This window comes from Pinus tabuliformis, chromosome 9 (assembly GCF_031772625.1).
Source record: "Pinus tabuliformis cultivar Carrire ecotype Pingquan chromosome 9, CPIR1, whole genome shotgun sequence".
Classification (NCBI taxonomy): Eukaryota; Viridiplantae; Streptophyta; class Pinopsida; order Pinales; family Pinaceae; genus Pinus; species Pinus tabuliformis.
In genome coordinates this window covers 1341544200-1341571489 of record NC_142307.1, presented here as the reverse complement: position 1 = coordinate 1341571489, position 27290 = coordinate 1341544200, and the positions used below count along the sequence as shown (strand labels likewise).

Below are 27290 nucleotides of genomic sequence, written 5' to 3'. Positions count from 1 at the left end.
ACAGAAAAAAATACAGATAAGGGAATGTAGCCATATGCGTTAAGAAATCCGTGTAGTTTTTCAAATGAAAATTGTGAAATCACTACATAATTGAATTTCATAAATTAAAAACAAAATAACCGGGGCTGGTTAAAATGCAGAAGCCTGAAAACCAGATTTAATGGGCCTGTAAGGTCTCGCAGGGTTCTAACCTGCTCCGATACCATATGTAATGACCTTGCTAAATAAAGAGCCATTACTGAGGGATGAAACTGTAAAGATTGCTGAACTGTGAAACTGTAAAGATTGCTGAACTGATTGAAATGGTATTATTGATTTGATGAAGTACTTACCTGGCCTGCTACTGCTGTTGCGGTGAGGGTGCTTCTGAACTGCTCCCGCGCTCTCATTACCGAATAACCAAAACCACCCAGCCAAACCGAATATACCTAGATACTCGATCCAGTATGCTTCTCGACCGATGCATACCGTTCCCCCGTGCCCAGAAACTTCCAAAACAATCAAGGCTCAATAGTTCCGATTCATAACAGTAAGTATAAATTTCTCCTTCCTCCTCTCAACAGCACCCGAATCAGTTTTCATACTCACAGCAATTAGCCTCTCAAGCCAAGAACCCCGGACCTCCTTTCTTCCCTCTCCGCCTCTTCTTATGTACCCATTATTAGCGGTGGTTCTCTCTCCATCTATGAGTCCACCGCTTCCCTTCTCAACGACACCTGCTCAACGTGCAGAGTCGTATCTCTCCTTAAGGATATTTTGATATGAGTCACTTTACTTTGATTAAGATTTTTATATTTTTAAATTAAAAGTCCTAAGTTCATACATAGGACTTTATTTGATTTAATTTATCTCTTTAATAATCCATTCACATACTTTATTTAAAAATGCTCAAAATAGATAATTATATAACCGGATTTTTAAGAATTTACATAATTCTTTTCATTTATTTTCTTTATAACCCTTTTACTTTACACTTTTAAACTTAATAACATTGGTAAGCACTCATTAGTTTAAGTAATATGTGCTAATGGGTGAATGCGTTTTTTCTATACGAAGGGGTGTCAGGATATTTATTATTTTAGGTAACTTAGAATATAGCTACTAGTGCAGTGCATGCGATACATGCATATGTAGCTATCATATGCATGCATCGTATGCATGCTAATATTCTCGAGCTCTCTAGATTAAATGGGTCATTACACGGGGTATAATTTTCGCAGGACTTTTGGCCGCATTGACATTTTGAGGATTTGGCCACTGCAGTATTGATAAGGAAGGAGTAAAACTCCGTTAGGAGTTTTCAAAAAAAAAAATCAGGACGACGAGCTGAGCACGGTGGTACCATTCACTTCTTAGTGAAAATTTTTTTTAGGCGGTCCCAATTTTCAAAAAATCAGGTTGGTGTATGGTAGAAACTAGAGCTCAAGCAATGGCCAATGAAAGGATGGATAAACTTAAAAAATCAGTGCAAAACCTCCACATTCAGCTTACCGGACTATGTAGCATGGTCGATAAAATAGTCCCGAAGGGTAAGGAGCAAGCCCACGAGGAGGCGTATAATGGCAATGAACACAATGAGGGTGAGTCTAGCCACTCTCCTCACGTCTGGCACACCCACCAACAACCCAGTCAGCGACCTCCCAAGTTGGATATGCATAAATTTGACGGTTCTCACCCGTCAGCATGGATAGCACAAATGGAGCAGTATTTCAAACTGAATCACATCTTCGATGATGAGACTCAACTTATGTTGGGGAGCATGTACTTGGACAATGAAAGGTGGCAATGGTGGGAATGGCATCAACGATGCACTGGACCTTTTAGGACTTGGACCAAATTCACCAAAGCTCTTCAAGACCACTTTGACCAGGAATCATCTTTTTTGGGTCGTCTTACTAAGCTCCGACAGACTGGTACAGTGGATGAATATATTACAGTTTTTGAAGCCTTAGCCTTCCACACTTGGGGTCTCTCAGATGTGTTCTACACGGAATGTTTTATCAGCGGTCTTAAAGAAGCTATCAAAGCCCAAGTCCTACTGCACCACCCTCCCACATGGACGGAGGCTTGCAAGGTAGCTCGTAACGTGGAACATGCATTAGCAGCCCAATACAGTCGCCCAAATTTCTCCGCTAAAGGTCGCCCCCCACAGGCTCACAACACGACTCAAACACTTAAGGTCCAAAAGGTGTCACCTGCGGAAATGGCCGAAAGAAGAAAGCAAGGCCTATGTTACTACTGTGATGAAAAATACTCCCCAGGTCATAAATGCAAGGAGCCCAAATTTTTTCAAATTGATGCCACTGACTACAGCTCGACAGAGGAAGTCCACCACCGGAGGAACATGAGCTGCTAGAAGAAGACAACCAAAAGGACAATGTCTCTGACGAACCAGTTATTTCGTTGCATGCTTTAGCAGGAATTTCTTCCCCTCAAACTCTCAAAATCAGAGGTTTTATTAAACATCGCCCAGTAGTAGTCTTGATTGATAGTGGAAGTACACATAATTTCATCCATCAAAAAGTCGCAGAAGCAGTGCATTGTTTTGTACGAGCAGTTTCTAACTTCCAAGTTCAAATTGCGGATGGAGGCACAATGAAATGTGAAGGCCACTATGAAAATGTCAAACTTCAAATGGGGGATTATCAGTTGAAAACCCACATGTTTGCCATACACATGGGGGGTTGCGACATTGTCCTCGGCGTTGAATGGCTCCGCACTCTTGGGCCAATCACAATGGATTTCCAGGAGTTATATATGAGTTTTAAGCAGAACAACTACACACATACCCTCCGTGGACTCCAAGCGGGAGCCCCCTCTATCATCAGCTCGCATAGGATGGAAAAATTGTTAAAAAAGGGCAATCATGGAGTTGTAGCTCAATTTAATGCCATCCATGCAGTCAAAACCAAGCCTCTGCCAATTCATCCTGAGATGCAACAGATTTTAAATAACCATCTACCGGTCTTTGACAAGCCTCATGAGCTTCCACCCTCGCGAGGGGAACATGATCATAGCATCACCTTAGTTCCAGGGGCCCAACCCCCAAATGTGCGCCCATACAGATATCTGTTCACCCAAAAGAATGAAATAGAAAAAATCATCAAGGAACTTTTGGAAGCAGGTGTCATTCGTCCCAGCATTAGTCCTTATTCATCCCCAGTGGTCATGGTGCTCAAGAAAGATGGGGAGTGGCGGATGTGTCCCGACTTCAGGGCCCTCAATAAGTTGACAGTCAAAGATAAATTTCCCATCCCGGTGGTTGATGATTTGCTGGATGAACTCAATGGGGCTCAATTCTTCACTAAGATGGATCTTCGCTCAGGCTACCACCAAATTCGCATGAAGGAAGTCGACATTCCCAAGACTGCTTTCAGAACTCATGAAGGCCATTATGAATTCCTAGTCATGCCATTTGGTCTTTGTAATTCCCCCTCTACTTTTCAGAGCCTTATGAACCACATTCTCAAACCCTATCTCAGGAAATTTGTCCTTGTCTTCTTCGATGACATCCTAATCTATAGTTGCACTTGGGCCGCACATCTTCAGCATGTAGATCTACTCTTGCAACTGCTCCGCAAGCATAAATTATTTGTCAAGATGTCCAAGTGTTCGTTTGGCATGGCAGAAGTAGAGTATTTGGGCCACATTGTGGGGCGTGAAGGTGTCAAGGTAGACCCCAAAAAGATCCAGGCAATGCAGGAATGGCCTCAACCTAAGACCTTGAAGAGCTTGAGACGATTTTTGGGTCTCACATGCTATTATCGTAAATTTGTCCGCAACTATGGTCGCATAGCGAAGCCCCTCGCCCAACTCCTAAAGAAAAATTCATTCTTCTGGAATGAGGAAGCACAACAGGCCTTTACAGCTCTAAAAAATGCCATGTGTTCTGTTAGCGCTTGGAATTCACCTAGGCTGAGATAGACAAACTCTCAAGGCTACATCAAACCATTTCACCTCGTAGCTAGCCCTACGAGGTATGAGAAGGCTCTCTCGGGTCAGATTTGATAGATCTTTCAATATGATTAGGCTGACCAATTAAGAATAAAGATTTTAGGCTAGTAAATTGATAGGGGGGTTGGATTTAATGATTTTTGGGGTTTTTGGTGGCAATTGGAGGGAGTGCAATTCAGGGTGCGGGGATTCGGCTCAGTTTTTGCAGGGGGTTCTTTGGGGCAAGGTAGGAACTTGTGCTGATGCCTTTGGCTTGGATGAGTGATCAGGGAAGAAAGAGAGGAGGTTAAAGAGGGCAAACAAGGACTTTGAATCCTCTTTAAACAGTGGAAAACATAGATATTGAACAGAATTAAAAGCTGAGCATGGCATGCATGAATTCAAACTTTATCACTTCATCTTGTTCAAATAGCAGCAAAGAAAGAGATATGTAACACATAAACAAACTTATAGTAACAATTAGAAGACACACCATCAACACAATGATCCACAAGAATCCACAATGAAATCTGCAAAACCCTGGCTTTCCTTTCCTTAAATTGCAGTAATAGATGTACAATATGCAATAATACTTCTCCCACAAGAGTCCAACCATGAAAATGAGAAGGAGAGAGCATAATATAGACCATCTAGACCATCTAACTCCTTTCCCCACCTCTAGGGGTCGAGCTCAGCTTCCTAGGGGCAGTTTGAACTAATTCTAAATTAAGCACTAGATAATAGGCAGTCCAACAACTTGCCTCTATTACTTAGCTAACTGATTCATGCATTAATTATTCACTTTTTACATCAAGGAAGCTTCTAGAAGGGTAAAGAGAGATAAAATCTATCAAAGTGCCATGAAAATATTACATTTATCCATCATCTACAAGTAAAAATAGTCAACCATAGTCAAAACAGTGTTTTTTGACAAAAAAGGTCAATTCTGGTAAAGCTGGCTCGAATGGTCGCACCCCCTGTTCAAATGGTCGCGCCCCTTTGCAGCAACTTTTGAGTGGGTTCCACTGGTCCAAATCAGGTGCAAGATGGCTCATTGGAAAGCTTGGTCTGTCTACTTTCCATCCCAAGTGGAATTTCTGAATTTGGAGTTGTTTTTCCCCCTCAAAAACCATTTCTCCCAAGGTCACTTTCTGCAACTCAAAAAGTGGGCAGAAAGTCATTTTTTGATGTATTTTGAGCTTTTGGAGGCTCAAATCTCAAAATCAGGCTTCTCCCAAGTATTGGTAATTTTTCTCTTTGCATGCCCTTTCCAAAAATGCCAAGTTTTCAAAATTCCGAGCAGTCCTCCAAAATGGTCTCACCCGGGGTGAGACCATTCCACGGGAAAAACCTGTAATTTTACCAAAAATTTGCAAAATGCTCCAAAATTCTCAAAATTTTCAGATTTTGATGCTAGATCAAGGCTGATCAGTACCATGATGAGTGAGGGGTGCCTCAGCCAAGATACGGAGTGGGTTTGTCCTTTTCTTCTTCTTCTGGGCCTCTGACAGCTTCCTTTGGAGAATTTTCATTTTAGCCTTGCAAACATGCAATCTTGCCCAATAGTGTGTTTTCATGTTGCATAGCAGCTCTTTGTCACGATTTGCCTTCTCCAACAATCTCTCCAAGTGTGCATTCACACTGATAAGCATGGACTCCCGATCAGCAGGCAATGGGTCACCGGGCCTCCTACGGTTCAAAGTTCGATCATTGCGGATCCTCCATAGCTCATCAAGTTCTTTTTCTTCTTCTAATTGTTTGGTGCGCTGTTCTAGATAAGTGATGGTCCATTGAGCCATTTGGAGCTTTTGCTGCAACACGAGGTTCTCCTCCTCTCTCTGCCTGATAATCTCATAAAAATCTGAAGGAGGAGAGCGGGCATCACGACCAATGAAATCATCATGTGCCTCGCCAACTGCCTCATCCTCAACCATGGGCTGCTTGCCCTCTCGTACTGCCTGTGCCGATGAAGAAAGCAAGGCCCCTTCCACCTGGTGTGGAGATAACACTCGCTGCTCTGAAGATGATGACGAGACCCCTTCCACCGGCTGTGGAGAAAGTACTCGTCGAGCTGCTGCAAATAAGGTCCTATGACCTCTCTGATATGTGACCCTAGGAGAAGAAGCCATGTGTCTCGGAATGCTGGTCTCGGGCTGATGTGATGGCCCTCCCTCCTCGTGAACTGCCTCTAGCTCTGGATGTGGCTGTGTAAAAAACTCTCGGGAGATAAAATCTGCCCAAGGAATGCCCTGCTGGCTCAGCTGATAGGAAACTACTAGCTGAATAAGACCATGATGGCACAGGCTCCGAAGTTGCTGTACTAGGGTCTGTCTCTGAAAGATAGAGACCATCCTCTGAGTGTCGTGAAATAAGTATGCTGAGATGTTCATCATCCTCACTCTGGTGAAGTGCATTAGCATGCGGATATGACCAGGACCTACCCGTGAGAATCTCCCCTCGCATGTGAAGTAGTGCATAATGAGTCTCATGATATCTACATACTCTGCTCGGAGGAACTTGATAGGAAAGTTCCTTGTCAAGTTACGCACATGTGTAGGCCTGACATATGGCTCATAGTATACTAGATCCAGCCACTTGCGCTTCGGCCACACCTCACCCACATTGGGTATCCCGGTAGCCTCTGTGATAGCCTCTGGAGAAAACACAAAATTCACCCCTGCAAGGGTGACCTGCCTGTCATGGAGATGTAGGACAAGCAACCGATCCAACCCCCATTTCAGCAAAACTATGTTACTCAAGAATCTGATGATGAGGGTGAAGGTCCCGGTGAAGAAAATCATTTTTTCACTCCCGATGACATGCCCACTTACATCACAGAAGAAGATGAGCTGGTAAGTAATGCTTATGCACCTCAAGATGAGCATTACATTCTATCTAATGATGTGGCACTTCAAGATGAGTCTGAGGAATATCAAAGAGGTTATCTACATGCTTTATCAGCTCAACAAGGCAAAGAGAGACAGCTGAGAAACCGAACAGTACCTATACATCCACTTCAAAAGAGGGCAGAAAATGTGGCAAAGAATGGTGCTGCTGTTCCGCAAAGAAAAGGTAAAGAAGTCATGGATTCTTCATCAGCCCCAACAGCTCCAGCAAACATGATGGATCAGCCATCAAATGTACCTAAAGATAGAGCAGAAAAAAGAGATAATCCGGCCAAAGAAAGTGAGAGAAGTCAAGCATTCAGCATTGAGAATGAAGTCTCAAAATTGAAATTGTCCATTCCGCTTACAGAAGTCATGAAGAACACTACTTACAGAGCACAAATTTCTAAGATGTTCAATACTAATCCAATGTTAGATGCGGTTAATGTGGAGGATGATCAGCCGGAATTGATCTTTGGGCCAGCTCTCAATGGTGAGTCACCGGAAAGCGATGTCCCGCCATTCTATATCAGCTTGAGAATTCATGATTATGTGCTTCATAATGCTATGTTTGATTCGGGAGCATCACACAATTTAATGCCAAAGGCAATAATGGAGAAGTTAGGACTTGATATAACTCGTAAGTACCATGATCTATACTCATTTGATTCCAGCCGAGTTAGATGTATCGGTCTGATTAAAGATTTAGTTGTTAGCTTGGATCAAATTCCCGCAAAGAATCTCTTGATGGATGTGGTAGTAGCAGACATTCCTCCAAGGTTTGGCATGCTCCTTTCAAGGTCATGGGGATCAAAACTTAAAGGTACTTTACAGCTGGACTTTTCATATGCCACTATTCCGGTGTTTGGACAAATGAGGAAAGTCTATCGAGAGCAAAAGATGAAGTATATGATTACAAGCAAGGAAAAACCAGTGAATCATCCTGTAAACTATGTACAGACAGATCTAGAATCCTATGTTTTATTTGCTGATAGTTTTAATGAAGTAGATAGTCAATTAGTTCAGATAGAAGATATCCCAGGCATTGCTGAAGATTTCAGAGAAACATTGAGGAAAGATAGTGAAGAAAAGACTGCTGTCATAAGGTCAATTGCTGAGACAAATGGGCAGCAAGTCATGACTGCAACAACATCACAAGTACAGCCCTTGGATGATGATGAAGAGGGTCTTTGGACCATGGATTTCGATGGGGCAGTAGGCAGCGATGGAGCAGGCATTGGTGTATGGATCCGCAATCCATTTTCAGTCTCTAAACAAGTTCCAAACAAGGTACAAGTTTGCTCTTACAAATTGGCTTTTGATTGTTCGAATAATGAAGCTGAATATGAGGCCCTTATAGCTGGTTTGAAAATCCTCCGGAAATTAAAAGCAAAGAAGATAGCAGTTTATGGCGACTCCGAGTTAGTGATCAAACAAGTAAAGGGGGAATTTCAAGCTAAACATCCTCGTATGCGGGCTTATCGCAATGCTGTTCTAGACATTTTGAAGCGGTTTTCAAAGCATACTTTAACATGCATACCCCGGATACAAAATGGTGTTGCGGATGCATTGGCAAAGGCAGCAAGTAATTTGAAGATACCAATGAATTCAAGCAACAAGTTCGAAATCTATGTGAAGCATCGTCCTACAGTCCCGGATAATCAAAGATGTTGGCAAGTATTTCAAGATGACGAGGAAATCAAAGATTTCTTGCATGGAGAAGGTAAATTTGAAGAAATCTCAATTGACATAGAACCTGAAGGAGTTAATCAAATGGATGTTTTGCAGCTCAAAGATAATTATATTCCAAAAGGTTTGATTCCTTTAGAAGAACTTTTTGATCAAGATGATGTGGCTCGCAAGCCAACTTTGATGCCAACAGAAGAAGGTGTGGAAGATGTGAACCTTGGGACAGCGGAACATCCAAAGCTGGTGAAATTATCAAAGGCTCTGCCACTCAAGGTAAAGAATCAATACATTAGATTGCTGTCATCATTTTCTAATGTATTCGCTTGGGATTATTCAGATTTAAAGACATACGATACAAGCATCATCCAACACACTATTCCTATAAAGCCAAATCAAAAGCCTTTTCGGCAAAAGTTGCGGAGGATCAATCCCAAGTTGCTCCCTTTGATTGAGAAAGAGGTCAATAGGCTCTACAAGTCCGGAATCATAGTTCCCATTCGCTTTTCAGATTGGATCTCCAACTTAGTGCCTGTGAGAAAGAAGACCGGTGAGATTCGCTTGTGCATAGACTTCAGAAATTTAAACAAAGTGTCGCTAAAGGACAACTATCCGCTGCCTAAGATGGATCACATATTGCAGCGAGTAGTAGGTGCCTCAAAGATGTCATTGTTAGATGGATACTCCGGCTACAATCAGATCTTAGTCCATGAGGATGACCGTGATCAGACAACCTTCACTACACCTTGGGGAACATTTCATTATGCTAAAATGCCTTTTGGTTTGAAGAATGCAGGTGCTACATTTCAGCGAGCTATGGATATGGCCTTTGCCAATGAAAAGGACATATTCTTAGTGGTATATCTTGATGACTTAACAGTATTTTCCAAATCCGATGAGGAGCATCTTTTTCATTTGACGAAAGTTTTTCAAAAATGTAGAAAATATGGCATTTCTTTAAATCCAAAAAAGAGTCTCTTCGCCATGAGTGAAGGTAAATTGTTGGGACATATCATTTCCAAAGATGGTATACGTATTGATCCCGCAAGAGTGGAGGCAATTCAGCAGCTAGAACAGCCCCGAAACAAGAAGGAGATACAATCTTTTAATGGTAAATTAAATTTTCTGCGTCGCTTCATTCCTAATCTTGCAGAGCACTTAAGGGAAATGACCAACATGCTTCGGAAGGACAACGAGATTAAATGGACCGAGGAGGCGGTCAAATCCTTCAACTTAATCAAGGTAATCTTATCTTCAGCCCCAATCTTAATCAGCCCTGATTATACTCAGGATTTCATATTGTTTTCTTTCGCTTCCGAGCATACACTAGCAGCGGTATTAATGCAAAAGAGAGAGGGTGTTGAAAGGCCAATTGCATTTTTCAGCCGGATCATTAGAGATGGGGCATTAAACTATAACATCATTGAGAAACAAGCGCTGGCCCTTATTAAGGCATTGAAAGATTTCCGGGTTTATATTCTTCATTCTCATGTATTAGCTTATGTTCCTAGTGCAGCGGTAAAAGATGTCTTGGTACAAACAGAGCCGGAAGGTAGGAGAGGTAAATGGATTGCTGCTCTTTTGGAGTATGATGTTGAAATCAAGCCCACCAAGCTGATTAAAGGACAAGGACTTGCTAAACTAATGGCTGAAACTAACCTACATGCGCTTGACATCAACTTGATTGCAGCCTTGTCTGATGGTGAAGGAGAAAATTCGGCAGTTCAGGTATCAGATATTTTCGTTAATTCTCCTTGGTATGCTGATATATGCGAATATGACCAGGACCTACCCGTGAGAATCTCCCCTCGCATGTGAAGTAGTGCATAATGAGTCTCATGATATCTACATACTCTGCTCGGAGGAACTTGATAGGAAAGTTCCTTGTCAAGTTACGCACATGTGTAGGCCTGACATATGGCTCATAGTATACTAGATCCAGCCACTTGCGCTTCGGCCACACCTCACCCACATTGGGTATCCCGGTAGCCTCTGTGATAGCCTCTAGAGAAAACACAAAATTCACCCCTGCAAGGGTGACCTGCCTGTCATGGAGATGTAGGACAAACAACCGGGCCAACTCTCTGTGATGCTGAATGTGTGACAGCCTCTCACAAAACTGATAACAAGCCATGTGCTGAAAACAAGCCACTGCCAATGGGCAAGCCTTCAACTCTGTCAATGATGTGGGCTCTTCTCTCCTGTGGTGACCACCTTTGCCTCCCCTACGAGGCCTCCGCTGTGTCTCAATCTCAGAAGATGATGATCGGTCATCACCTTGCTCATTAGTCTCAGTAGTTGACATGGTGTTGTTATTGAGCAAGGTGGAATAAACAAGTCAAAATGACCGCTGCCCTGCCTGCAAAATGCTGTGAAGTATGCTGTTTTCAAGGGGAAACATCATAAGGGACGTGTTAGGGGAGGGAATTTACATATAGGAAAGGGAAAAATATATATAAGCAGGGAATTTTGAAGGAAAACATCACATAATGCTAAACATGTCATTCCATCTTTCAACATTTGCAAATCAATACTTTATTTAGGGAAACTGTGTTTTTTAAGCATCAAGGGAAAGGACAATGAAAATCTTCATGATGGAGGGGAGGATGTCATGGGCATAGGGGGATAGGGCAGCATCACTTATGTACAAGTAACAGGCAGCTCATTTCATTTTGCTTTTGCATGTCCTTGAGGAGCATACTCTGTTTTTTATAACTTTTGGAATGGCCATTTGATGCTTTGGGAAACAGGGAGTTAGGGTATTTGATTGCAAGAGGAAGGGAGAGGGGATTGCTGTGATTATGTTACAATGGAAGGGAGAGGGAATTGGTAATTTGGGAATTAGGGAAAAGAGAGGATATTAGGAATTAGGTTTAGGGGGACAATGAAACCTTTTTAATAATCACTGCCAACTAATTTTCGTAACAGCAATTCATTTAGGACAGTGGCAGCTTCATCATGCTTTTACCATGGGGAATTAGGGTTTCACTGTGTGCTTTGATCGTAGGGAGGGACATTCAATTTGCATAAGGAGTTTTGCATGAAGGGAAATGCAATTGAATTAGGGTTTTAATATAGGGAATAGATAGGGAAAAACAGAGTTCTAGGAAAGGGAGATGATACCATGTTACTGCAAACTCTAACCACAGCAAGACTGCTCTTTTTGGATAACTAGCAGCTGATACCTTTAATGAATTTTATCATGAATTTTACACAGCTTGTAACCTTTGACATCATACAGCAAGATGACATTTTTCTTTATTTTTTTTAAGGCTATGCAAATGGTAATTTTCACTGTTTTTACAATTTCTTGTGTGCATGCCTTGTCATCACTTTTCTTTTTGTTTTTTACAATGTTTTCCTTTTTACTTTGCTGTGTATACTAGTGTTTAGGTTTTGAGCATATAACATGGTAAAAAATTAGGGTTTGAAATGGTTTAGAAGGGGTTAGGGTTTCATAGGATTTGGGGGTAGGGTTTGTATGGTTAATTTGCAAATATGATTAATGAATATGACATTTTAACACTTGTGATTTAACATGGGAAAATAATGGAAGGGAATAAAGGAAAAATCACCTTGAAAAACGAACAAACTATCAAAGCATATGCTTGCAAAACAACCATCATTTAACCTATTTTTCATTGTTTTCTTGCATGACAAAACATGACCATAAATCTCCTTTGAAACCATGACACACTCATAAACTTGATAAAGGAGGCATACCTTGGAAAAAACCCGAGCAAATTTGGAGAAATTTGGAGTTTGGATGAATTTTGGTGAGTTTTCTGTGCAGGCGGACCAAATGGTCGCGCCTGTGTAAATTTACACAGGGAAATGCTCGTGGAATGGTCGCGCATCACCCAGGTGGTCGCGCACACCTGTGGAATGGTCGCGCACCTTCCCAAGCGCTGGATTTGCAGAAAATTGCCACGAAATCGCCTTCTTTGCCTCTAGCACGAAATTTTCACTTTCAATTGCACAATAAGAGTGACTAAAGAGGGAAGTTAGCTTTTATAGGGTCATTTTAAAAAAAATTTAACTTTAGAACCCACTTTCTAATGTTTTCAACTTGCTTTTCTTTTTAACACTGTTTAGAGTCTTTTTGTCCTGAAATGAGCTCTTTTGATGCGTTTGACTCCGTTCTTTTTGCAGGTTGACCACCTGATGGACTGTAGTGAAGGAACCAGGGTTGTTGCCGGCACTTTTACAAATTTTTGGAAATTTCTTTATTTTTACAAATTCCTCATGGCCTTGGACTTAAAAACAGGGTTTTTTAAATCCAAGGCATAAAGTGAGCTATAGCTGAAGAAAATGATAATGAAACATATGTACAAAATTCCTTCCGGCTTGCTGGGCACTTACTGACCATGACTCATTACCTTGAAATGATTTTGACTCAAAACCCTAGACCTAGGACCATGGGATCTCAAGACAAAAAAAATAAGAACAAGCATGACTCAATTACATTGTTGTATGACCTGATCCAGCAAAGCCAAGAAGGGAACAAAGACCAGCTCCTCCATTCAGTGTTATGGCATGCCTAGTGGGATGCAAAATTGACACTGATGAGACACCTATAAATGCATATGCAAAGAGTTATTGATCACTGATGGAGGGCTCAAGACCGACACTAACATGTTCCACTCCAGTCTTAGCACTACCTGACTTCACCAAATCTTTTGTCATTGAATGTGATGCTTCGGGTACAGGTATTGGGGCGATCTTAATGCAGGAAGGGCGACCGTTGGCCTTCACAAGCCAACAACTAAGTGGGAGGAATCTGGGCCAATCTACCTACGAGAAGGAAAAGATGGCCATCTTACATGCAGTCGAGACCTGGCGACCTTACTTATTGGGGCGACGTTTCGAAATCCGCACAGATCATCACAGTATTAAATATTTTTTGGAGCAACACCTATCCTCCCCACAACAAAATAAATGGCTCGCCAAAATGTTGGGATATAATTATGAGATCATTTACAAGAAAGGGAAAGACAATAGTGTAGCAGATGCATTATCTCGCCAATTTGAGGAGGAAAGTACTCTGCTAGCAATTTCCCTCCCCATTCCAGAATGGATTGAAGAGGCTCGCAGGGAATGGTTTTCACACCCCGGGCTCTCCCAACTCATTTCTCAATTGCAAGTCGATCCAAATTCCACCAAGGGCTACTCATGGCAGGATGATATTCTTCGCTACAAGGACGGAGTCGTAATATCACCAACATCCACCCTCAAAAGTCGCATTTTGGCAGAATTGCACTCATCTCCCATTGCAGGACATTCGGGCTTTCAGAAGACGTATGCTCGCACCAGAAGATCATTTTTTTGGACAGGCATGAAAAAGGACATCCTTACTTTCGTAGCATAATGCGATGTCTGTCAACGCCACAAAGGGGAAACCGTCAACACACCAGGCACATTACAACCATTGCCCATTCCGGCATCAATTTGGACGGAGGTTTCTATGGATTTCATTACAAGTCTTCCAAAGTCAGGGAACAAGTCAGTCATCATGGTGGTGGTGGACCGACTGTCGAAGTATGCTCATTTCTGTGCCCTACCCCACCCGTTTACATCAACTTTGGTCGCTCAATCTTTCATGGATCAAATCTTCAAATTGCATGGCATGCCCACTTCTATTGTGTCCGACCGCGACCCGATCTTCACCAGTAATTTTTGGCAGGAACTCTTCAGGATACAAGGCACTCAACTAAAACTCAGTACTTCCTATCATCCGCAAACAGATGGTCAAACCGAAGCCGTCAACAAATGTCTAGAAACCTACCTTAGGTGTTTCACTTCAGAAAAGCAACACCTTTGGGTACAGCGGTTACCTCTGGCTGAATGGTGGTATAACACCAACTATCATGCCACCACCAAAATGACTCCCTATGAAGCAGTATATGGTCAACTCCCGCCTTCACCTACTTCGTATCTCAAGGGGTGCTCAAAAGTACAAGCAGTGGATCAACTCCTACAACATCGCGCAACCATGCTCGCCCATCTTCGAGAGAATCTTCATCAAGCTCAGAACCGCATGAAGCAACAGGTAGACCAGCATCGCTCAAAGCGCCAATTTCAAGAAGGGGATCAGGTCTTTTTACGCCTACAACCATATAAGCAAACATCACTCAAAGACAAGGGGTGTCAGAAACTATCTCCCAAATTCTACGGACCATATCAAGTACTTCAGCACATTGGAGAAGTGGCTTACAAGTTGGCCTTGCCACCTACTGCAAAAATCCATCCAGTTTTCCATGTCTCATGCCTCAAGAAAGTGATTGGGAACAATTGCAGAATTCACACCAGTCTACCTGAATTGGACGAAGAAGGGTCCATCTGGCTTCAACCCGAACAGGTCCTAGACACACGAGACAAGCAACTACGCGGCCGCATGATTAAGGAAGTCCTCGTCAAATGGAAAGACACCTCTTCGGAAGATGCAACTTGGGAACCAGCCACTATTCTTTAGCAGTTTCCGCAGCTTCAGCCTTCAAGACAAGGCTAGTCTTAAGGGGGAGGGCATGTTAGGGTCCCACCCTAACCCCCTTATTTATGTAATGGGATCACGTCATAGTCAAGAGTCAATAAAGCCCATATTAATAATTGTAAGTGGTTAATCCGCAATTAATGACGGAACCACAGTTAGTTGCAAATGGGCCGTAGTATTAGATAGATGGTATTAATAAAACCCACGGTATTGGCCCGTGGTATTGCATGTATGAGTCATATATAAAGGATAGAGACTCCCTGCGAGGAGCATCGTGTCTTATTCTGTAATCGAGCTCTGCTCTATTGGAGGTTGCCCCCTCGAAGAGGCAAGTGAACATTACTCTCTGAATAATAAAATCATTGCTATTCTGTGTTCTGGGTATCTTTCTCTTCGCATATTCTGTATTTGGGTATCATTTTGCAGGTTAAGAGCATAACATACATTATCAGCGAGAATTTGCCTTTGTTTTAAGATAACGCTGACAATTAATCCGTCAACAATTCCCAGTTTTTTCTCCCGATTTGAGATGTGCCAGTGAATCTATCAGCGCTAGGGAAAGGTTATTTTTTGAAAGTAACAAGAAGCATTATGGAGCGAATACAACCCTGAAGAAAGGATCTACTTGTCAGACGTCCTTTTTTGTGGATCAAGACCAAATGTTAAGGGAGAAATTGCCACATCAAGCATGATGATAAAGCAAGGTTTTTCCAGAAAATCTGGGCAGAATATCAGTAGTTGGTTTTGACCTTTGGCTCCAGCCATGTCTCTAGCAACAGAATGATCTTCAGATACAGAATATTTTTTTTTTAATGATGGAACGATATAATGTATTTGGTTTTAATTAGAGATTTGCTCATCTATATTAAGACTTTGCAATTAAGTTTTTGCTAAAACTTGGTTATAGTTTTGGAAGTACTCTATAAAGACTGTGATTTTGTAAGAAGAAAGGGTTGGGAATTTTTGAAGACACATTGTGTGTTAGTTTTGATCAATATATTGCTATATGCAGTGTTACATATACAATTTGCAGATATTCGTGTGTGTATAGCTTTATGTCTGTCTTTCCTTATTGGTATTTAGTTTCTCTTTAGGTTGCATCTCTTGATCATTAAGTCTTCAGTATTTTGGATAAAACGTTATGAACTAGAATTCCTTATGAATGCTCTGATTTATGTTATCCGAATAATTTCCATGTTTTCTACTTAAATATTTATAACATAATTCTTATTGCTCTGTTGTGATATTTATTTTCCGTATTCTATCTCCACATCTTGATGGTATCCTGTCTAAGAAGTTATATCCTATCTTGCCTTTGTTAAGGGTTGTTTATGTATCCTGTGGTTAGCATCCTTTACACCAAACTCCATGCCCAATGGTCCTTGTTCTCTTCTTTCCAAACCAGTTTCATCTTACACATTAAATATGGTCAGTGCGCTTAATGACCTACTGCTAAAGCGACCATAAATGGTAGAGTTTTAAGTAGACATCCCTCTCCAGATTGAAGGGTTAGCTTTCAATCCAAAGTAGTTAGAGGTTACCTTAGTTTTTTCCCTCTACAACCAAGGTCTTTTCTAAGTGATAACAGGGCCCTTGATATCCAAGCAAATGACCTGTGGTGTCCCCAAGTGGCTATGGGGGGCACAGGACATCCTCATGGCCCTCCAAACGGATCAATCAAGCATGTATCCATTCTGTAAGGGCTGGAAGGATGATGCAAGCCTTGCCATTATCTCCCACGGTGAGACACATCCTCATCTAGGCCATGGATTAGCTGCCAAGTGTGATGCAAGAGTGTAGCCGACTGGGTAAGGTGGTCCAAGTGCATCATCACCATCAAATAAATGGAACATGAGCAAGCAATGAGTGGAACTGAAGGAGCCCATGATGTGGCAATCTGCTCTCTGTTATGGTGGAGGCCCATGGCCCTCAATGCTTACCCTACAAACACCAATATGAATCTCTGGAGGGCTTGGACCCTGTTGACCACTACGTGTCAGCAACCATAGCAGTACACCCCCTTTTTCACAAAAGGGATAGTGCCTAATCGATGTGTCCGTGTCGTCCAGATATCATCATCTACCTGAGGATCATCTTATAATGTAAACCCAGTCTGCATGTGTATAATGTAAATAATTTCAGCAGATCTGTGTCGTGTATGTAATCATCTAGGTAAACCTACTTTTCTGGTGATGATCTACATTCCGGGAGGTTTTTTGTCTCACCGATCCATTCTCGGATGGTCGGTAGAGTTTTCCTTCAGCCTTACCCCAAAGCCGGAGTGGATTTTGTCACTAGGATCTTAGGGGAGTCCTAGTGTTCTAGATCGAGTCTATGTAAAAGTGATTTGGGAATAATCCTAACTATTTGTTTCGGTTATTTTATTACAAATTGCTTGATCTGCTAGATTATATTTGTGTCGCAGATTTGGGTAGTCTGTGAAGGTCCTTTTCAGATGGGTGTTCCCCCTTGAGATGTAAAAAATGTAAAATCATGATGTAAAGTGTCTTGAGGGTTAGAAAAATAATTTATCCCCTCATAGGTCCTAGGTCATAGGTAAATTTAAATTTTCCAGAGGTAAAATTCGTGGATCCTTTAAAAAATTAAATCTTAACAGATCCAGGGACTAAGGTTAATTGATTATTTTGCTAAATTTTATGCCTTGGGTCCCTAGGGTTAAGTCAAAGTCAAAATTTTAAGGAAATAAATCCAAAATTTTAATTTTTGAATTTATTAAAACGCATTTAATTGAAAAATTTGAAATTTCCTCAATATTTAAAATTTTGACAGATGAGATTAAAAGAAATTTTGATCCTCATCAACGGTCACGATCACTTTGACAAGGATCACTCGAACTAGCCGTTGGAAGATTTATCTTTAAATAGGAGGTCATTTACCAGTCGAGATCATCCGATCTTTTGATCGTGTACTAAGCGAAAAACTCTCTTGTAATTTTTTTTATGAGCAATAAAGAAAGACTTTGGGGTTAAATTTCTGCTGGTGTTACTCTTCATGGAAATGCTGTAAGATGTATTATTTTCGTGCGTAATTTCTTTTTTGCCATTAATAATAGCTTCTAAAGAGCGATTTGAGTACAGGTATCTTGCTCAGTCGCTGGGGTTTGAATGATAATTTAAGTTTTGAATATAATGGCAGGTATCTCTATTAGATCTAAATTTTATTATTGTTTTCTCGCTCTATGTTGACGGCTGAATTGAGTTTTGCAGGAAAATCCTTGATTATTAGATCATCGGGCGTTCGGGGAAGTTCTCGGCTGAACCAGCCAACTCCCGATCCGTGTTTTCTGAAGAGCCTAGTTTGAATTTGATCCCGGGCTTATCATAAGATATTTTTATGGGTGATGCATGAGGGTTTTGAGCTCAGTGCCTCCTTTAAAAATTCAAAAAACTTAATTTTTTGTGCCAAATCGTTAGATCTGGCTGTTAAGAGCCTCAGATCATCAGATCTGGGAGCGAAGTCGGACTCACACTCCCTGGATCTGATAGATCTGCCATTTATGTACATAGATCTGTAATTAATTTTAGTTTTTTTTATTTTGGTTTTCAAGGTTTTAGTGTTTTTTGGGTCATTGTGTATGTCGTTTGGGTGATTTTTGTTGTATTGCAGCTACAGATCTGAAGCTGGAAGTTGTGCAAAGTCTAGATCTAGACCCTGGAAGGTAAGATCTGGATTTCTGGTTTTCATCAGCGTCATTTGGGTAGGGATCATGTCCAGATTTTGCAGTCCAAAGGCTCAAATTTAAATTCAGATCTGGTTTCATTAAGCAATCTGAAACAGAAGGATTTAAAACATTTTAATTAAATCTGGAAAATTTCAATAAGGATTTCATTGATAAATTTTAAGCTGAAGTATAAGATCTTAGTCTGGAAATTTCTCCTCGATTCTTGCGCTGCAGTTTCTCTGCTGCCTAGGGTTTCCTAAGAACAAGATTTCGACATTGTTTTCTCTGTTTTTTCTTGGAAAAATTCAAAATTATTTTTGGGCTTTGAAATTTTTTTTAAAAAGATCTAGAGAAATCTGAGTTTCTGCCTGAGTTCTGTCTGCTACCTAACCTTCACGCATCTCTCATCCTCGCCCATTGCTCCAGATTCTCCATCAGCTACTGCGCGCAGTCTCCTCTCTCGCGGCCATCTTCTCCCTTGCATTGTTGCCCTCATTCTCTACTCTATTCATCGATGCTCCTATCATTTCCTTCAGGTCCATCTAAACCCTCACGCAGTCTAACCCTTTCTGCCCGTCCATCCCTTCTGCGAGTTCTCTCATCTGTGGGTCTCTTGTCGCAGCAGCATTCCTCCCCTTATCACACCTGCGTCCAGGCTCAATCCCCTTCCTTCTACCATCTCCGCGAGCTCCTATCACTGCGTGTCCCTTCTACATTCTATCCACTCCCTCAATGCGGCAGTCTGAACCTAAACCTTTGGCCTCCTCTCGTTGCTTCGATCTACCCTCGGCCTTCATTCCCGTGGCTCCCGTGCGCTGCTCTCCTTTGTTGTCCAAGCCATCACTGCACCTGCGGACCTGCAATAACAAACAACAAAAAACGTATTCGATTTTTCTTTTAGGTTTCATTTGTTTTCGATTAGGTTTAGTGCTTTCTTTCATTGATTTACGATTCCATAAAAAATAGAAAAGATAAAAATTCGATTTTGGTTTGTATTTGTTTTACTTTTATGATTTTAAATTATTAAAATCTAAAAAATAAAAAATTCTAAAACGTAAAAATTTCAAAGGTTTGATTTTAGTTTAGTTTTGTTGTAATTTGCTTCATTTTGATCTCATTTTTTTTTACTTTGAAAATATTTAAAATCCTAAAAATTTAAAAATTTATAATTTTAAAAAAAATTTAAAATCATAAAAAATTTCTAAAAATTAAAAGCTTTAAAAAATCATAAAAAAAATAAATAAATCTAATTTTGGTGACTAAAGAAATGAATTAAAGGGATTTGCTTTCATGTAAAAAACAAAAAAAAAAAAATATGTGGCCTATGGCCCATTAAAATTTTAAAAAAAATTTAACCCTTTGATTCATTTTTCCGTCACATTAAAAGATCTTGATTTTTAGTTATCGCCTAAGGAATAACTAAAATTTGAAGTTCCTTAGTGTTATTAAATGTATTTTTCTATGGTCCAGGTGCAATAAACGTTTTAAATCATATTTGGCTGTTGTAGAAAGTTAATTGAATCTAGATCTAGGCAGTTAATAAAAATCATTTTCGATCTGGAATTTTTTGCATGCTACAGTGTTAGGCGTTTATATGGATTATTTATGATTGTCACTATTCGTCACATATTGAAAATCGTTCTAGATAACTTGTTTTATTTAGTTGATGGTTAATTCAAATATCGAAGGCACTCGTCTATAATTCTTTATATGTTGTGACCGTGTCTTGTTCACGTTGACGTTTAATCTATCAATCTGATTTAATCGTTTAGATTCACCAGGTTGTCCATCATTAAAATCTCCTAGAGCCCGTGATCCATAGGCTTTCTCATGTATTTACCTTAGGGACTACCCCCCTTGACTTGCCTAGGAGAGAGTCTAAACGGAGTAAGGATTTAAGAGTGACAGCCCTTACTTTGAGCGTTGTCGCGCTGCCTAGACACTCTGTGCGACAACAGACCCCGTATAAGGAGACCAAACCCAAGATGAAGACCCACCAGCAATCCTGTTTAAGATCCAATGTGTCCCCTCACCTTCTAGTACAACAAATCATTAGTGCAATTGAGTAAATAAGCTTACAAATCATGGAACCAAGTGGACACTTCACACAGGCATGCCCTTCCATAGCAAGCTTTAGAACTTACAAGTGTCTCCAAGTAGAAGAAGAAGGTTAACGGTTTTAGTCTCTAAAGGAGTGACATTTCAATGGTACATCCATCAAATGGAAGGTGGCACGTGATATAATGATGGAACAGAGTGGGGCATTAGGGGCGGGCTCAAAACCACATGCCACAGTACAAGGGTAGCTATAATAAGGGAAGCCCGCACTTGGGTGTATGAATGTAAGAGGACGCAATCATGGTACATGAATTACCCTGGCATTTGTTTTTCCACCCTTCTTCATATGCCTTTTCCTTTTATTGATTTTTCTTTTCTAACTGCCCGGGGGTCCAAGTGATGAGAGCATGATGTGTAAGATATAGCAATGGATACGCCCTTTAGGTGGGGTAGTTCATCGCCCACCACGGGTTGGGACAATCATGAGTTCATTAATGATGCAAGGGAAGGATACGAGGGGCCTTAGGAACCAGGGTGATGGCCATAATGATAGGGGTAGAGCTCATGTTTGGCTTTTCCCCACATGCTCAATTTGTATGTCTCGACCATGTTTTACATTTTATGGTACATTTCCTTTTGAGAGTGGCCAAATTATGCTTTTTATTTTCTTTTTAGCTGCAGTGTGGACAAAGGGAGGGGGAGGCTAACTCCTTGTGGACCTGATGGACAAATGTGGACCTAGATAGGAAATATGGTGAAAGGGTTTATAATGAGCAAAGGGGGCTGACATATATGGTGTTGGGAAGCGGGACCACACAACCAAAATCGAGGTTTCCCATGTAGTGCCACCCCTAAAGCTAGTAGCCAATAAAAGAGATTCCATGGGACTAGGATACAAGACCAATGTTGCACGAAATGGGGACGAAACGAGGACTTTTTTTGGAAGCGGGGACACGAAAGCATCATTTTCCAAAAATCTAGGAAGCGAAGCATCTCGGAAGCGTCTACTATATATATATATATATATATATATATTTGCATTTATATTAAAAAACCATCCAAAATACCAAATTAGTTGTAGAAGACATGAAAACATGCATATTTTTACATAAATCAAGATAGATATGGCATCCATTGTACATCAATGATTAATTATTCCAGCATCAACCATCTACAATCTAGATTCCTCTTCTCTTGTTTAGCCTTTGCCTCTACTTCAATTCTATAAGGATTTTAGTCAACATTGCCTAATTTTGATCAAACAACTTAATCCAAGCCTTATAATATGGTAGAGAAAGCTTAACATGCCTGATCAATGATTTTGACTTGAGTGAAGGGTACATAATTGCTAAGGCCGTGACAAAGGAGTTCAACAATCAATAACACCAACACTAGGGTACATATAGGGCTTGTTTCTCTTGATTAAATGCCAATCACATGCCCTCATACATGATATAATCCAATGAAATGCGACAATCCCATTGATCCTAAAAACTGTTAAGTCTGCTGAATTTTGAATGGGATATGAAATTCTATTTTCTCCATATGAAGTCTGATGAGGTTGGAACCACGCTCAAACATCCTGAGTCATTTCATGGTAATGTTAAAAATTTAAGTAAAAGGACGGAAATGAAAGATAAACGAGAATGTCACTTTTACTTTAAGAATTTAACATCACCATTAGGGAGCATCTAGAGAGCATCAAGGGGCACCTTAGGAGTATTCGGAAAGTGTAGTTCTTCACAGAACAATTCGGAATTTCCAAAAACAAAAATACCAAAAAAAACCCCGCGGAACTGTCCACCTTCTCTCAGATCCGCTCGCCATCCGCGGTGGATACACGCCTGAACCTCCACAGATCCGCACCCGATCCTTTCCAGATCCGCAGATCGGGAAATAGGAACCACGGATCGGGTAGTATGAGTCGCAAATCGGGCCCCCACGAATCCAATTTTGCAGGAACCGCCAAAAAAAAAAGAAACCGTGGATCCGATTTTCCGATCCGCGGTTCCGCCGAAGGATCGGTGGCGAATCTGTACGGGACGCGGATCTGCCTTTGGATCCTTGGGAGGGGACGATTCCTGCAACACTATACAAGGCTAATCATCCGATTAGACATAGGAAACAAAAGTACAAACCAAGCCCACTCTTTCCACTGAATCCCCCACTAATCCATGCCCAAAAGTGTCCATGATAAGTAAACAAAAGTACACAACTACACAATGAAAAGCCATACCTTCGGTGTTGGAAGGCCCACCTTCAAACATAAGATCATGATAGATGGGTGAGGGAGCATAAGCCTAGCTTAGATGGTAGAGATAGTGGCATATTGAGCTATTTGGTGGCTATAAGGGGCTGCTGGCTACCGGTTGAGGACCATCTATGAGAAAAAAATTCTCTTATGGATGCTACCCACAGGTGGTGGGTAACAATACCCATTATCACTTAGAATGAATTTCCTCAAACAATTCATCTTGATTGACTTGGCATCAATGATTTGTGGATACTCTAGAATGAACGTCCTTGAAAAATGCATTCACTCAACGTCAACGATTCATGGGTACAATACAAAACGGACTACTCAAAAAGTCCATCATTTAGCATGAACGGCTCTTGGATATCGTATGAAGTGAATCAACAATACAAATTTCACCATTTGACATCAGCAAATCACGAGTGCTATCATACTGAGCACATTATTGAAAAAACTTGGTAATCAGAGATGAGGATTAAACAGAACTTTCTTGCAAGTATATCCAAATCATACATTGAGAGGCACAGTATTACACGCCTCTCGATGCATGGTTGAACAAGTTTATAGGTTGACAGATTTTCTAATGTCAGCGGATTCCACATGCTTGCCTGTGGTATGCAATAATTGATGCCAAGTTGCAAATATCATTTTGAAGCATATATCTCCAAGCATCTGCAAAGAAACTTATTAAAATGAAGAGTAAAATATCAGGAAATATCAACAAGCATAAACTTCGCCTAAAAAACATTAAAAAACTCGAAAATATCAACAACTTGAAAAAATAAAAATAAAAAAACATAAATATCGATAGAAATTGGAGATACTTGCAACACTAATTTGATGCGTGCATGGGAAAATGAGATCCCCAAAAGGGTAGTTTCAGTTCTATTAGACTTGTTTTAGGTTAATTTTTTATTTTTACAAACTCCATAGTTTTAGGAATTGATTGCGCTTTTTGATACCCATTACCAACAAAGGCATTTCAGTTTTGGCAATGACCAAAGAAAATGAATTTTCCCGCTTTTTCTTTTATCCAAGTTGGTCATATCTTCTGTACATACCCTTTATGGCAAACAACATGGGCGTCAATTTTGGTGGCAACAGAGAACATTTGCTATTGTGCCTTTTGTTTTCTTTAAAAATAGCAAGCGTCGTAGGCCCCCTTTTGTCAATGAAGAAAGGTTTTATACTTTTCAAAGATTTCGAGCACTTTTGTATGTTGTTATGAAATGTGTTTTTAGAACCAGAGATGTGTACCCTAATGTATCTTTGACATTTGTGTTCCATGGTCATATCCTCTGTGTGCACATAGATGGGGCACTAATTTGGATTGGATCATTATCTTATTTGCCATCCATCTTTATGCTTTCAAAGTGGAAAAAGTGAAGGAATCAGCGCACAGGACCCTTTTTACTCGTGGTACCAGTGTGGAAACTTTTGGGTCAAAACTTCAGGCGTTATATTGAGGCCTTAAATGTGTTAGTTGATGTTACTCGAACAAGTGTACTAGCCTCAGGTGGTGTCAATGAGGCTAGGAAAACAAGAGCAAAAAATATCTCCAAGCACAAGTTATTCTCTTGAATGGAAATGTCTCAATTAAATTAATTAATCAGTTTTAATTATTTTACTAAGTTTTAACTTAGGGAAATAAATTAGTTAATTAGTAATAATTGAGACATGGACGATTTTCCTCTAAAGACTTCTAAAAGCTTCGAAGTGATCTTAGTCGTCGTTTAGATCATTGTAGATCTAAATCTTGGTCGTTGATTTATCAACAAGAGATTATAAAGGAAATCAATGGGTAGTCTTGGAGATCAATGATCATTGTGTGAGGATTGACACCAACGAGGTTTTCAACAGCTATTGAAGCAATGAATATTTTCCATGGTTTTCTTTCATCAGTATTCTTCCAACTTCTAAGATATGGAGGAGGAATTCTTCTACAGTTACAGGAATTCACAATCATAGCAACTTGCAGTTATGAGAATCTGCAGTTATAGGAATTTGGAATTACTAGAAAGCACAATTGCAAGATGTTGAAAATGTAACTAATTTCGGTCGTCATAATTGTCGTTGTACTCATTTCAATATGTATCCTATGTAACAAACAAAAGAAGAAAAGAAAAGAAAATATTATTATTAAAGCATGGGTTTCATGCTTCTTATTGATGGCCTTTTAGGTAAAAGCATGTTCTTCATGCTTCTAGGGTTTGCTATGTCTTAGGATTTATTGACATGAGCCAAAGGAGTCAACATCATGTCTATAAGACCCTTCCAGGAAAAATGTAATTCGAAAAAGAATTATTTTTTAGTCTAGAAAGTCTCAGAAACTCCAAAAGTACAAGTCAGCCCTAGCAGCGTCAAGTCGACCTATAGAAGGGAATTCGACCCATTCAAAAGGCTATATAAAGGAGCAATTTGACCTCATTTGTCACACACACCAAGAAGTTCAATCTCAAGGAAAAGATTCGATCTATAGCTGGGAAGCAAAAAGACAAGAAGAGCGAAAGACTACAAGAAGAAGAAGACTTGTTTTTGGGCTATCTCTCTATCTCTCACGTGCGAAAGTCTAAGGTTTCAACTTTCTGCAGCTATAAAGGAGGACGAAATTGTAGATCCAAGTTGCAGTAGGATGAAGTGCAGTCTCTTGTTGTTGGAAGGAAGAATACTTTGTCTTGACCTCATTGACCTTGGGAGGAGCTGTCTTGCTCAAGGAAGGTCTCAAGAGGAAGTTGGATTAGGGTTTATGTAGCTACTACAAGGGTCAAAGTTACATATCGAAGAAGCAATATTGAAGTTGGGAGGTTGAAGTTGCAGTTTGAAGCTGGTTAGTGCTAGATCAAGGAAGGACTTGTCAGAAGGGCTAACATGATACTTGGAGAAGGACTTGGTCTAGGGTTTGGGTCAGTGTTGTCTCATTTGAAGCAGCTTTTATAAGAAGAGAAGAGTTTTTATGGTTTTCCCCTTGGAAGGGTTCTTCCTTAGCTGAGAGCCTAGTTTCTTTGTCCTTTGTTGCTATTGTTTTTGTTCTTGATATTTGTTTGATGAAAAGATCTAAATAAAGAACCAAAGAAGACTAACTAAGTTCACAAGCAAATATTAAGGTTAAGGAAAATTCAAATATAAGCTGCCACATTGAATTTTCCAACACAAGAAAGTGTGATTGCAGGAAAGGGTCGAGTTGATTTATAGAGGGAGGTTGTGAGCCTTCAAGGGGTTAGATCAATTTGTGGAGGTGAAGAAATATTTGGCCGGCTCTTTGCTAGGGTTTGGCAAGAAATATTGTGATATTCATCAATTGCAGAATTCGTTGAAGATTAATAAAACTCTCAAATTTGAAGAACTGGTTTTCCCTTCGGGGTTTCTCCAGGGACGTTTTGTCCAAAATTATTTCTATCCATCTTGTGATTGGTTTCTTATCAGAATTTCCACAGTTTATTTTTTAGTGAATAATGCAATCGTGTTTTTAGTTAGTATTTGCAATGAAATAATTTTGCCCATAATTAAATACATTGGATAATTACCAGTGGATTGCAATAAGCAATATTTTTATCAATTTTTCACATGGTATCATACTATCAAAGCAGATCTAAAGTGCATAGGTTTATCAGAGTAGATCAACAGGGGTTTGAAAAAGAAAGCCAAGGGTTTAATACCTACATCACTTTCTTCAGTTTGTTCTAGATTTGCTTGGGGGGATTTTACTAGTGTTATATTTTGCAAGAGATGTCAAGATTTTCAGTGAGGCAACGAGGATTTCTGGACCGCCAAGTTGCCTAGATCTAGCTACACGTGTGGGGTGTTGAAGGAGTGTTGAGGGTCGAAATATTCCAGGAGGGCAGAGAAGGTGAGGCTAAGTTCTTTTGAGGAGGTCAAGACTTCCGTAGGCAAGGCCGTGAGGCCAGTTTGCTAGCCAAAGGCCGCATGTGTGGGTCGTATTGTTTGACAGGAAAGTCGAAAATTCTCAGAGGAGCAGAGATCACTTGCAAAGGAAGACCGTAAGGTTTCTAGGTACTTTTGTTGGCTCGTAAAAGATATATTATTTTTATTTTCTCTTGAGAGCTTCAGTAATGGCTTTAGCAAGATCAGCATTATCAAGACTGGACCAAACCGGTTTGAATCAGCTAGTCCGACCGGTTTGAGCCCAAAACCAGTTCGGACCGGTGACCTGAACCATATTTCGCCGATTCGGTACTGAACCAGCCAGTTTGGTACTAAACCGGCTAGTTTTGTACACTGTTGCCAAGGACTCTTTGAACGCAATTTTTTTTTCAAAAAAACAATGATATATAATAGGGGAAG

At 40.4% G+C, this 27290-nt stretch overlaps 1 protein-coding gene across 5 annotated transcripts in view; it reads right to left on the bottom strand.

The window, feature by feature from the left end:
• LOC149153480 (uncharacterized) overlaps positions 1-27290 on the bottom strand; it is a 421588-nt gene that overhangs the window by 100684 nt on the left and 293614 nt on the right. The gene's annotated exons all lie outside the window — the stretch shown is intronic.